Raw genomic sequence first — 12,495 nt, forward strand, 5'->3', positions numbered from 1 at the left:
TAACAGTGGCTCCACTAGGGATAGTGTGCCCTTGTGGTATACTAAGAACTTGTAGCTCCAGTGCCGCTATCCATCCTCTAGAATAAAACTCTGAACTTCTGCCCAATCTGCTCCTCAAGCCTTTAATGATTTCTGAAAGAAGAATTCAAACTGCACCTACTGAAACAGATGCTCAATCAACCTACCTTGAGCTTATTTGCACATTCCTACCTACCCTATCAGCTGCAATCTCCACTTGTAGCTCAAGGAACATGAAACTTCCAATGAAGCCAGTCGTCGATCTGATCTGACACTTGAATCTCTTGACTGTGCTTGAAGCAAAAATAAGCAAGATACTGAAATAACCAAGGCAGCATGAGGTGTAACTGTTATTCAACATGAAAATATAACTGGAAGCCTGAACAGTAAATATTTTCCATGTAGTCAGCTATAGGGTCAAAAAACACATGGTTAGTTTGATGATTCCCATAACATTCTATATCTTCAAACAACTGATCCTCAACTACACAACATTTATTTGACAAGCTATCCAACTACTTTTCTGAATGATTCCAACAAACAATATAATTTTCCTCATTATTATCATCATTCTTTGGTGTAAGCTACTGCAAGGAATTACGAAAATGAACAACCTTTTCCTATGCCTGAGGGTCATAAAAAATTTCTTCCAGCATTTCTTCTTGGTGTTTGTAATCATGTTCATCTTGATAATGATCCGAAGACTGACAAGTCTGCTGCATCTCTGCATCAATCTCAGAGGATGTAATATGATTTTCATAAGTAAACCCCTGCTAATCTTCATGCTGCATTTCATGGGATGTTATACTTTCTTCTTGGTGTTGAAATGTATTGTTATGAAGAACCTCTAAAATTTCTTCATCCATAAATTCATCATCATCATAACAATCCTCCAAATACTGAATAAGACTTAAAGAATATTTACAGCAATCTTTGGGCAGCAATAAGGAAGGATGACATCCTTTATACATCTCATAGAATTCATCATGAAAATTAGCAAGCGAATATATTGAACCATTTTCCACACTTTTATACCAAGACCATGCTTTTCTTTCTAAAATGGTCATAAACATCTTCATGAGACAATCTTCAGGAAACTGAACCTTAAGATTGCGTACATGCATATGAAACCTAACCAAATGAAGAGCAGCATTGTCTCTCTTTTCATCTTTGAATATCGGAAGATCCTCTAACCAATCAACCTTTAGCATAGGATTTGGAAAACCAGGGATATGAGACCGATTCATAGGAGCATACCTGGCATTCATTCTTGCAGTGGAACTCATCTTGAAACTTCATCAAGCTGCTGATCTTCTAGCAGTGGAGTCACCTTCCAATTTCTTATTCGATGTGTGGAGTCGCCAAGGTAGTTTTGCAGCCTCCAAAAGATGTCTGAGCTCCTGCTACCTTCAGAAGTTCAGCCTCTTAATTTCAGGAATGAATAGACTTCAGGCTCGAGGCAGACGCACCAAAATGTTATCACCAAAATAGGACCCTGATAGGCTGCTGATCAAACTATCTCGGTGTAACTATTTCAAACCAATATTTTAGCTAAGGCTTAGCCTCCTCAGCCTGAGAGGGATCTCTCAAAGGGTTAATGATTTAGACTAAAGATATGAATAGATGGCTAACTCTATCGTTTGTAATTGTATATGTTTATAGGTTGAAAGATGAAGAGCGGCTACCATTGGGCTATGGAGTCAAAGTATGTTTCAGTACCACATCAAGATCAGCTTAACATGAAGTCAAGGCATAGAGAGTTTTTATGCATCAACAAAACAAAGATACAATGCAAGGAAACACAGTTTGTAAATACCTGAAGGAAGTTAGAGCATGATTGATGAGTTCTAAGTAACATGTATTCATACCACTGCAAGTAAGTGAAAGGGGAAATCCATGAGACAATATGACATTAAAAACTCTCTTTGAATCCTGAATAGTGAAGCCAAAGCATTCTACCTAGCATGGAAGTCAAGGCATTATAGAGTTCAAGTGCAAAAATGAAAATACAAAACAGTGAAACATAGTTAGTTTATCTATGAAGGAAGTCAGAGCATCATTGATGAGTTATGAGTATCATAAATAAACACCACTACAATGTAAGTATTGGAAGATTCCATCATAACAAGAACATACAAGAACTCTTCATGAATCTTGAATTGTCTAAGTAGAAATCTGCATTAGGTTAAAAATATACACAGTCTGCACATAGAGCAGCAGCTGAGCCAAAAAGTCTCAAACCCTTTGCTAATTCCACCTATTTATCTATATAAATCATTTACAATTAGGATTCCATCATCCCTCATCAAGAGAATTCGAATTTTCCTTCAGTGACACCTATTCTAACCATAAAACAAACCATTAATTAGAACTAGCTGTTAACTAGGAGTGCTAGTGACCTAATACAACTAGGAGTGTAACTCCTTATCATGATTACAACAACCTTATATAAGAATTTAAAGCATTATTTGACAACTTGAAACCTCAAGAAGTCGAATTTGATGAAACCTCCCACGTGGTCATCTGACTACTAAAGACAAACCCTAGAAATTAGGGAACATGTTTCCCTGTTTTTAGGTTTAGGATCCCTGAAAATGGCACGTGGGACAGAGCCTTTATCTCCTCATCCATGACACATTTTTCGAAACTGAAGGATTTTTTTGTATTCCATGATGTCTAGAACAAAAACCTCTCTTGTTTTTTAAAATACTTCTCCAGCTGTCCCGAATCTATCCTTGAAAAACACGTGTCAAACAGGAAAAATCCGTTCTCTGAATTTTGGGTTTCAAAGAAAGCTTATTATCTCCCAACTGAAAACACTTATGAAGAAAGTGAGATAGGTTATTTTATCTGGAGAGTTGATGAAGAGAAACCTCCTTCATAATTCCAAAATACCTTTTCATGTGACCAGAAACGGATCTTGAAAAAGACTGCTAAAACCAAAAGACCAAGCTTGACTTTCAGCAGTTTCGTAGCGCAAGTTTAACCATAAATTCCTCCCACCTCAGAATGAATTTGAAGAAAATGAAAGAGGTTTTTGTAGTTCAGCATGTTAGGAAGAAAAGCCTCTTTCAATTTTTCAAAATTGAGTTCTCAACTACTCAGGAAACCTTCTGGAAGTTAACTAGTAAAAATAGTTTTTCTGCTGAAACAGGCTGCTTCAGGGGTTTCGTAGCGCGCTACGAAAACTCCTAGTTCAGTGATTTTGTAGCGTAAAACTGGTTTTTTACACTGTCTGCGCTACAAAAACACCTAGAGTGAGTTTTTCACTATGAAAACCTTGACACAAGTTTGACACATGGAATTTTAGGTGATGTGGGACCAGTGATGGGCAAGAACGAAGTGTTGACCCTATTTGACCATACCAACAAGACTCTTTTATAGATCTTAGACACAAAAACAACCATGGAAAGACTAGACCAAGAATAACATGAATCCTTTGGAATCAAACTGATGTCAAAACACATGGTGAGGCTTTTAGGACATGGAATGAGGCTATGAAACTTTTTGGAAAAGAGAATGAGACTTGTTGAGATGAGATGACTCAAAACCTATAAGACTATGACTAGAAACAAGGAAAACTTTCCAAAGCTTAGAAACAAAAATTTTAGGGTGATAACACATTTCGTAGCAAAAACTTGGCTTCTCTATGGGCAGTTACTTAAAAAGATGCAAAAAATTAATTTTTTCAAGTCTCCATGATTTTAATGCATCCTTATGACTTCTAAAACCATGTTGACTAAACAAATGTCTGAGTTAACTGAAATAAGTATAGTAAGACAAAAATTGGAGAGTTTTCCATATCATGGAGTACCATCTACTTCAGCAACAATCTTGAGGTTTTTATTCTTGAGTTCAACCTGGATCATCTCAATCTGAGTTTATAGTGTTGTAACTTGTCATTGTAGGCTTTTTCTATTTTCTTGCAACTAGTTATTTATCCTATACATGTGTTCCAACATTCTGTGTAGAGGCAAAGTTATTTTAATCATCTTCTTAGATTTGTCTGCAATTTCATCATAAGAGTCTATTTGACTCAACACTTCATCTTGGTATGCATCAAACTCCAACTTGGTCTTGATAACTTCTTGTTCAGCCTCCCTTAAATGCTCTTGTAGTATTTATATTTCACTCTTTTATTAAACAATTTCCTTGCCCTTCTTTTGCTTTGATGGTTTCTTGGGTAACTCTATTTTGCTAAATGGTGCTTCAGGTACTTTCTCCGCTTGCTGCATTGATCTTGTGATAGGTTTCCTTGGTCTGAAAATGAAACCTTGCTCTTCTTGAGTAAAATCCAATTTCTTTGGTCTCTTTCTTTTCTTCTTTTCTCCAGTTGGGATCACTTCTATAGGCTGCTCATTTGGGCTTTCTTCAATTTTTATGGCTTCTAGAATATCAACCAATTTTCCCTTATTTGCACTTTGTTCCTATTCTTTCTTTTGTCTTCTGGTAATTCTCCTCTTAGCACTTTTATAAGCTTCAATTATGGGTTGCTTATCTATTGTAGGGTATTGTTCTATTGTAGGTTGTTTCTCTATTGTAGGATGTTGTTCAACTCTAGGTGTTGCAGATTTAGATTTTGGGGTTTTTCTAGAGGGGATAGCAACATCTAGTTCATATCCACTTAGGAATAAAAATGTAAGTCAGTCCCTCTTCAATTTATTCAGCTCTTCAACTACCAACAATTTTATAAGACCATGATGAAAAACAAAGGTACTACTTGCCTCTGGTTTAGCTTGTACCTTATCAACCATCTTCCCTAAACTTCTCAAGAGGTAAAATGGAATGTCTAAGGGTTGTTTACCTATGAAGTGAAGCAGCAATCTAAAGTGATATTGTTAGACCATATGAAACCTTCCCTCACATCTAAAATACATATTAATAACCATCAACAACTTGGAATAATGTTCTTTGAGACATGTTCTAGGAATGCCCACTGTTATATCAATTCCTTGATGTTCATCCTTCAAGAATTCATCACAATTCTGCAGCTGGAAATTCTGAAATTTAAACCATGTTTCCCTTGACCTTGGGATTTAAGTAGCATGAGAAATGGTGTCAGGGGATACATTCAAGCTCAGAATGCCCACCTTCGTGCCAACTCCTGTGAAATTGAGAGTGAAATATTTGGTGATCTGTGCATGAAAACCTTGCAACTTTCGATATAATCAAAGATACCCCATGCTCGCAAATGACTGTATGAAAGCGGGGTCTTCCTCAAGAAGCTTCATGTCTTTGGGTTCATAACGTACCATAGCCCCTCCTTTGTAGTCTTTCGTGGTGGCCATGCATGCTAACACGTTGAGAGATACTTGTAAGATGATTCATTTTCCCCTGCAACCAAGCTTAGAACATGTATACCTCACCTAGACCACGACTAAACCTATTTTGACAGCTCAAAACCTAATCTATAACAACACTTGTGCACTTTTGGATGAGAGCAGATGGTATAAAGGGAAAGGGATAGGTAAAAGTGATTTAAAAGGGAGTGGAGGACACAGGGAGCAAAAAGCATAACAACTCAGTACCTTCTGCATGACAAATAATGATTTTCAACAAAACCATTACATAGCCACAAACTCTTGTAGCAAGACAAGTGTCAGAGAAGACCATTTTTCTATGGAAGTGTCACTAACCTTCATATAAAATTCTGGGTTTGCATATCTGTGTTTTCTATGAAAGTCTGTAAAAGTGTCATACCTCAAAAATATGAAATGATGACTTCTAAAATGGAAGGAGTGGTGACCCTTTTTGTTATGATGACCTTTTTTAAACACTGAACGGACCCTCTAATAGGTATTCACATAGACCTAAACAATCAAACCCTATCTATAATGACCAAATGTAACAAAAAAATTGATTTAGGGTTATCATAGATAACATTGGCTCCAATGGGGATGTTGCACCCGAGTGGTGTAGCAAAGAACCAATAGACTAGTAGCTTTATTGAAAACTAGAATTGATGACATAATATCCAGGTTTTTATGGCACTCATGTTGGGCTCAAACTTGATAAATAAATTATCCACACCTGCAAATAAAAAACTAAAAATGGAGTATATACAATGGTGTTTCTTCCAGCTGGATCAGGAGATATAATGTTTGAGAAACCTACCATTGATAGTTCCTCCTGCATATAGTCGACCATCCATCTCTTGCAATATAAATGCATTATTTCCATGATAGGATGAGATCTTATATGGCCCCTTCCAAAGATTCTCAAACTTGTCGCGTTTCCATTTATCTTCAATCTTACCCTCCCACTTCAAAACTACATCTTGAGGATTAAAATTTTCTTCTTTGGTCTTTTTGTCAAAAGTCTTTTTAATTATGTTTTGGGATTGCTGATGATTGTTGTATACTGCTTCTCTTTTTTCCTTCAGAGAAATTATTTGGTTGATCCTCCTTTGGATAGCATTCGGTTCTTCTTATAGTCCTTGCAACAGTTTCATGACTAGAACTCTAAGAGAGCTAGGAAAACCAACTTTAGTTCCTTAAACTAACTCATACGGAGAAAATACTATAGATCTTTTAGTATAAATTTTGTCAGCCCATAGAGAAAATTTAAGCTTTAAATTCCATGGCCTTTTATTTTCCTGGAATATCTTCTTGATGATTCTAACTAAGCTTTTATTTGATGATTCAACTAAGCCATTACCTTGTGGGTAATAAGTTGTAGAATTGTAAAGAGTGATATTATACTGGTTACAAAAGCTTACCAACATTTTTCATTTGAAATCTTGGGCATTATCAATGATGATCTTCATTGGGAATCCAAATATTGGCATGTTGTTATTTTCCAGAAATTGAATAATGACTTCATCTGTAGCTTGCCTTGTGGGAATAACTTCAATCCACTTTGTAAAGTAATCAGTGGCAGTTAGGATCCACCTACGTTTCCCTAAATATGTAGGATGCATTTCACCAATAAAATCTAACCCGCACTACTGGAAAGGGGCTTCAACAAAAATGGGCTTCAAAGGAAATGAGAGTAACTTATTTTTTCCTTCAAATATTTGACATTCATGAAAAGAAGCAACCTTTTTGTACACATCTCTGAACATTAATGGCCAATAAAATCCTTCTCTAAGAATCTTATTCATTGTTTCTCTCGAGAAATGATGTCCTCCACAATCATCTTTATGAAACTCTTCAGTCACCTTTTCAACTTCATCGTCCAATAGACAGTTAAGAAGTATTCCACCTGAATCTTTCCAATACAAACATTTATTCAAGATACAATATCTTACTGACTTCAACTTGAAAAATCTGGATTTTGACATTGTTAGATCAGGAGGAGCTTAATGATTTTGTAGTACAAAAATAACATCTTTATACCAATCTGACATTGGAAACCTTTCTTCAACAGGGATCATCTCTTCCTCTTCAATTACATCTGAATTTTCTGCTACAAAATTGATATCTAGAGAGTCAAAATCTGATTTAGTCATCAACTTTTCCAAACATTGTCCTTTTACCAATTTTGTAGGCTTGATTTCCAAAGCATACTCCAGCAAAGTAGCAATCCATTTACTCCTTTTACCATCTAGATTAGCTTGAGTTAATATGTCCTTTATTATAGCATTAGGTACATAAGCAACAATATGTGAATGAATGACATACACTCTGATATATTTAAGGGCTTTCACCAAAGCATAAGCTTAATTCCCTATGATGTTATATTTCAATTCAGAGTTTCCGAGTGTTCTACTGAAAAATGCTCATTACCTTGTTGTCCTTTCTGCAACTATACTCCAGTAATTGTGTGTTCTGAAGCAAAAGTAAAAACGAGAAAATACTTTGAAAAATCAGGATTTATGAGAACTGGAGCCTGAGTAAGATCCTTTTTAATTTCTTCAAATGAATATTTAACCCCTATTGTCCACTTTATATCACAGTCTTTCCTAAGCATCTTTGTGATGTGTTTCACAATTTCTACAAAGTTAGGAAAAAATCTTCTCACAAAATTCCTTTTGCCTAAAAAATATTGAATTTCTTTTCTATTTCTTGGCAAACCATTTTTATGAATGTAAGAAACCTTAATTGGATCAATTTTTATTCCCTCCTTTGATATAATATGACCCAACAACTTTCCCTTCATCAAAGCAAAAATACTCTTAGTAGGATTTAGAGAAATATGGAATTTTCTGCATTTTTGAAAGACTCTCTCCAAGTGCTTGAGATGTTCTTCTTCTTTTTTAGAAAACACAGTAATATCATCTAGATATACTAATATGTACCTATTTATCTCATTTACGAATGCAATGTCCATACCTCTTTGAAAATTTTCCCCTGCATTCATAAGTCCAAAAGTTCCCCAAGGTTTGTTAAAAGTTGTCTTCTCTAGATCATCGCGATGTACCAATATCTAATTATAGCCTAAGAAACCATCTAGCATATACATCCTTTGTGATCCTACAATGTTCTGTAATACATGATTCATTTTGGGAAGTGGATAGTTATCTTTTAATGAGGCCCTATTCAAGTTCCTAAAACCAATGCATATCCTAAATTCCTCATTCTTCTTTCTCACAGGAACTAGGTTAGCCATCCACTTGGAGAACCTTAATGGAACTATGATCTTTACTTCAAACAACGTTTTGATCTCCTTCTCAATAAATGGAAAAAGAAATGGATTAATCCTTCTCAGTTTTTGCTTGAAAGGTTTTTCATTTTCTTTTATGGGTATGGTATGTTGAATAACATTTGGATCATATCTTTTTAAATCAGCATAGCTCCATGCAAAAGTATCTATGTATTTCTTCACCAAATCTTGATATTTTTGTTTTTCCTCAAGAGAAAGAAATTTGGATAACTTGACATTCTTTGGAATTTCTGCAATACCAAGATTACAAGTCTCAACCTCCTCATCATCAGATTTCATCTTAGGGTTTTTGGCAACATCATTATGGTCAAATAACTTCTCAAGAGGAATCAATCCCTTTGGAATGCAATTTCTTTTGAGCTAGACGACTTCAATATTAGCTTTTGTTTCAGCAAAAATGTTTTGCTGGTCAACTTGAATTGATTCAAATTTTTCTTTCAATTCTAAGAAATTTTTCACTTGCTGATCATTATCAAACACTTGTCAGTTTATTATGTTATCAGGTATAGCAGGCCTATTCCTAATTTCAACTTCATATTTATTGCTGGAATGAATGGGAATTGTAAATAAACTTGCTATAATAGCCAAAGAATCTGCAACAATGTTATGTTCTCTAGGCTTGATGATCAAATTATACTCTTCAAAATTTTCTAGTAATTCAATAATAAGGTTTCTGTATGCTCTCATTCCAACATCCTTGGTTTGATAGGTGTTTTTAACGTGTTTGATGACCAATTTAGAATCACAAAAAACATAGATTTTCTTAGCACCTAAACTCTTCAAGACTTCTAAAACCAAAACTAATGCTTCATACTCTGCCATATTATTTGTGCAATTGAAATTGAGTTTATAGGACAAAACCTTACTTTCATCACCCGAGCTAATTATCCATATGCCTTCACTTGCTCCATCTCTTCTTACAACACCATCAAAGTTCATGTGCCACCAACCTTTCCTATCAATTTCTTCAACTTGTTGCCCCTTTTCTGCATGCTGATTTTTTATGTTGTTGGTGATTTCATTGAAGAGTATAGATGAGCCCAATTCAGTCTCCACTGCATATAATGGGATTTTTTTATGTTTTTCTTTGTTGCTAACCATATATGCCATTCTAGACTCTCTGTATAATCTCTCCTTTTCACCAAAAAATAGGATAGTAGCATAGGACATATCCATCTGAATGTTTCCTTTGACTTTGACAACCCATGATCTTGATAGCAACATGCCAAACTTTGGTGGAATATCAACCACAATAATATCCATCAATATAGTCTTAGACAAATTTTGACTTAAAGAAAAAACCACATCTTTGATTAGATCTATACATTTCACCTTTTTTGAATCAAATGAAAACAAGTCTTTGTATGGCTTGGTTATGTCTAAACCTAAACTTTCCATGATGACCTTAGGCATTAAACTGTGTGATGCCCCTGAATCTAACATAGCATTATGTACTATCATGTCATGGATGTTTAAAATCACATAGAAAGGTGGTACCTCTTCATTCTGCTCATATTCTACTTTTGGTCCTAGGAACACAGTAGGATGATCTTCTTACACGTTTAGAATATCAGATGATCCAATGTTATGAAACCAGCTTGAGAAAAGATAGAAAAGATAGATCAACACCTTAGAATTTAGCCTCTTCGAGGGGGAAACCTCATTTACATTACATAAATGAACAATTCTTGGATGATTCGAATGACAAAACCTCCTTTCTATATATAGGAGTCTAAGGAGTCACAATATAACCCAGCCAACCTAACAATAATAATATAAAGCCACAAAAATAACAATAGAGGGATTCTATGGGGCACAGTAATAACAATATGGGGGAAATAGGGGCACAACAATATTAATAAGGGGTATAACTATAATAGTAATGGGGTAATCGCTAGTATTATAGGGACCCAACATGCCCCTCTCCTTCATAAAAGTGTTGTCCTCAATGCTTAAGTAGTTTTGGATACTTCTATATAAAATTCTCATCCTCCCATGTGGAATCTTCGGCGGATAAGTTCTTCCACTTGATAAGATACTCCGAAATTGATCAATTTCATAGCTGTCGAGTTCTTGTTTCTGTGACTGCTTCCGGTTCCAATATAATTTTTCCTTCCTCATCAATTTCTAGCAATATTGTTTGAATGGGGAGCTTGTCGCCTATAACCTTCTTTAAACATGAAACATGGAAAACTGGGTGCAATCGAGAAGTTGTAGGAAGCTCCAATTTGTATGCCATAGTACCAATCTTTTTCAACACCTTGTACGGACCATAATACTTTGGTGATAATTTATTATCCTTCTTAGCTTGCTTGAGGTACATTTGCTTATATGGTTGTAGCCATAGGAATACCCAATCACCTACATCAAAACTTCTTTCATTGTGATGTTGATCTGCCTGTTGTTTCATTCTATTCTGTGCCAACACGAGGTTACCCTTTAAGAGTTGGAGGACATGTTGTTGATGTTCGATGTGATTTTCCACTACCTGAACCTTATAATTTTATCTTAAATATGATTTGATGGATGGTGGTTGATACCCATAAAGTGCCATAAATGGGGTAAATTTTTTTGTTGTATGGAAGGAAGTGTTATACCACCATTCAGCCAGAGCCAACCATTTGACCCATTATGTCTGTTTATCAGATACAAAGCAACGAAGATATCCTTCCAAACATTTGTTTACTATCTCAGTTTGCCCATCAGATTAAGGATGATAAGATGAGCTATGAGCTAACTGAGTACCAAGACAAGAAAATAATTTTGTCCAAAAATTTCCAGTGAAAATGGGATCTCTGTCACTTACAATAATCTTTGGGTTTCCATGTAGCTTTTGAATTGTTTCCATAAATGCAGTAGAAACTATACTGGCCTTAAATGGATGTGATAATGGACAAAAGTGTGCATACTTGGTAAGTCTGTCAACTACCACCATGATGACACTCTTTCCCTCAGACTTGGGTAAAATTGTGATAAAATCCATTGAAACCTCCTCCCAACATTGGCTTGGAATGGATAAAGGTTGTAATAGATCCGGTGTCTTAATTGTTTCAATTTTATTTTTTTGGCAAACCAAACATTCCACCACCAAATTTTGAATATCTTATTTAAGGCCATCCCAAAAAAATTCCTTCTTAACCCTGTGGTAAGTTTTTAAAAATCCTGAGTGCCCTCCTAAGGGCGAAGTGTGCAATTCCATAAGAATCTTTTGTTTTAGCTGGGAATTCTTACAGAGGTATAAGCGATCTTCGTACCATAACGAATCATTTTTCTAGCTAAATGTATCAGACGTACTAGAAACTTGTTGTAACTTTTGAATAATTTCCCACACTTCTTCGTCATTCTTCCATTCCTCCCTTGCTTCGGTTATCCAATCTAGTTGGATAACAGAAATGGCGCACAACAATACTTCCACATCCTCATCCTTTCTTGAGAGTGCATCTGCCACCACATTTTGCTTCCCTTTTTTGTAGATGATTTCAAAGTCATAACCCAACATATGTGTGACCCACTTTTGTTGCTCGTCAGAGGATAATATTTGTTCTAAAAAGTATTTAAGGCTATCATGATCCTTTTTACCTAGAAGTGTCTTCCCATTAGGTAGGGTCCCCATTTCTTAAGTGCATGGAGTATTGCCAACATTTCCTTCTCATAAATAGCTTTTCTTAAAAACTTTCCCTTGATTGGACGACTTTCAAAAGCAATGGGTCTTTCATCTTGCATTAGAACAACACCAATTCCATTTCCTGAAGCATCACATTCCACAATAAAGGTTTTGGTGAAGTCCGGTGCAGCTAAGACCAGTGCTTGGCACATTGCCTCTTTAAGATGTTCAAAGGCCTTTGTTGCTTCCGAAGTCGATGAAAATGCATC

The sequence above is a fragment of the Pinus tabuliformis genome, chromosome 8, assembly GCF_031772625.1.
Source record: "Pinus tabuliformis cultivar Carrire ecotype Pingquan chromosome 8, CPIR1, whole genome shotgun sequence".
Classification (NCBI taxonomy): Eukaryota; Viridiplantae; Streptophyta; class Pinopsida; order Pinales; family Pinaceae; genus Pinus; species Pinus tabuliformis.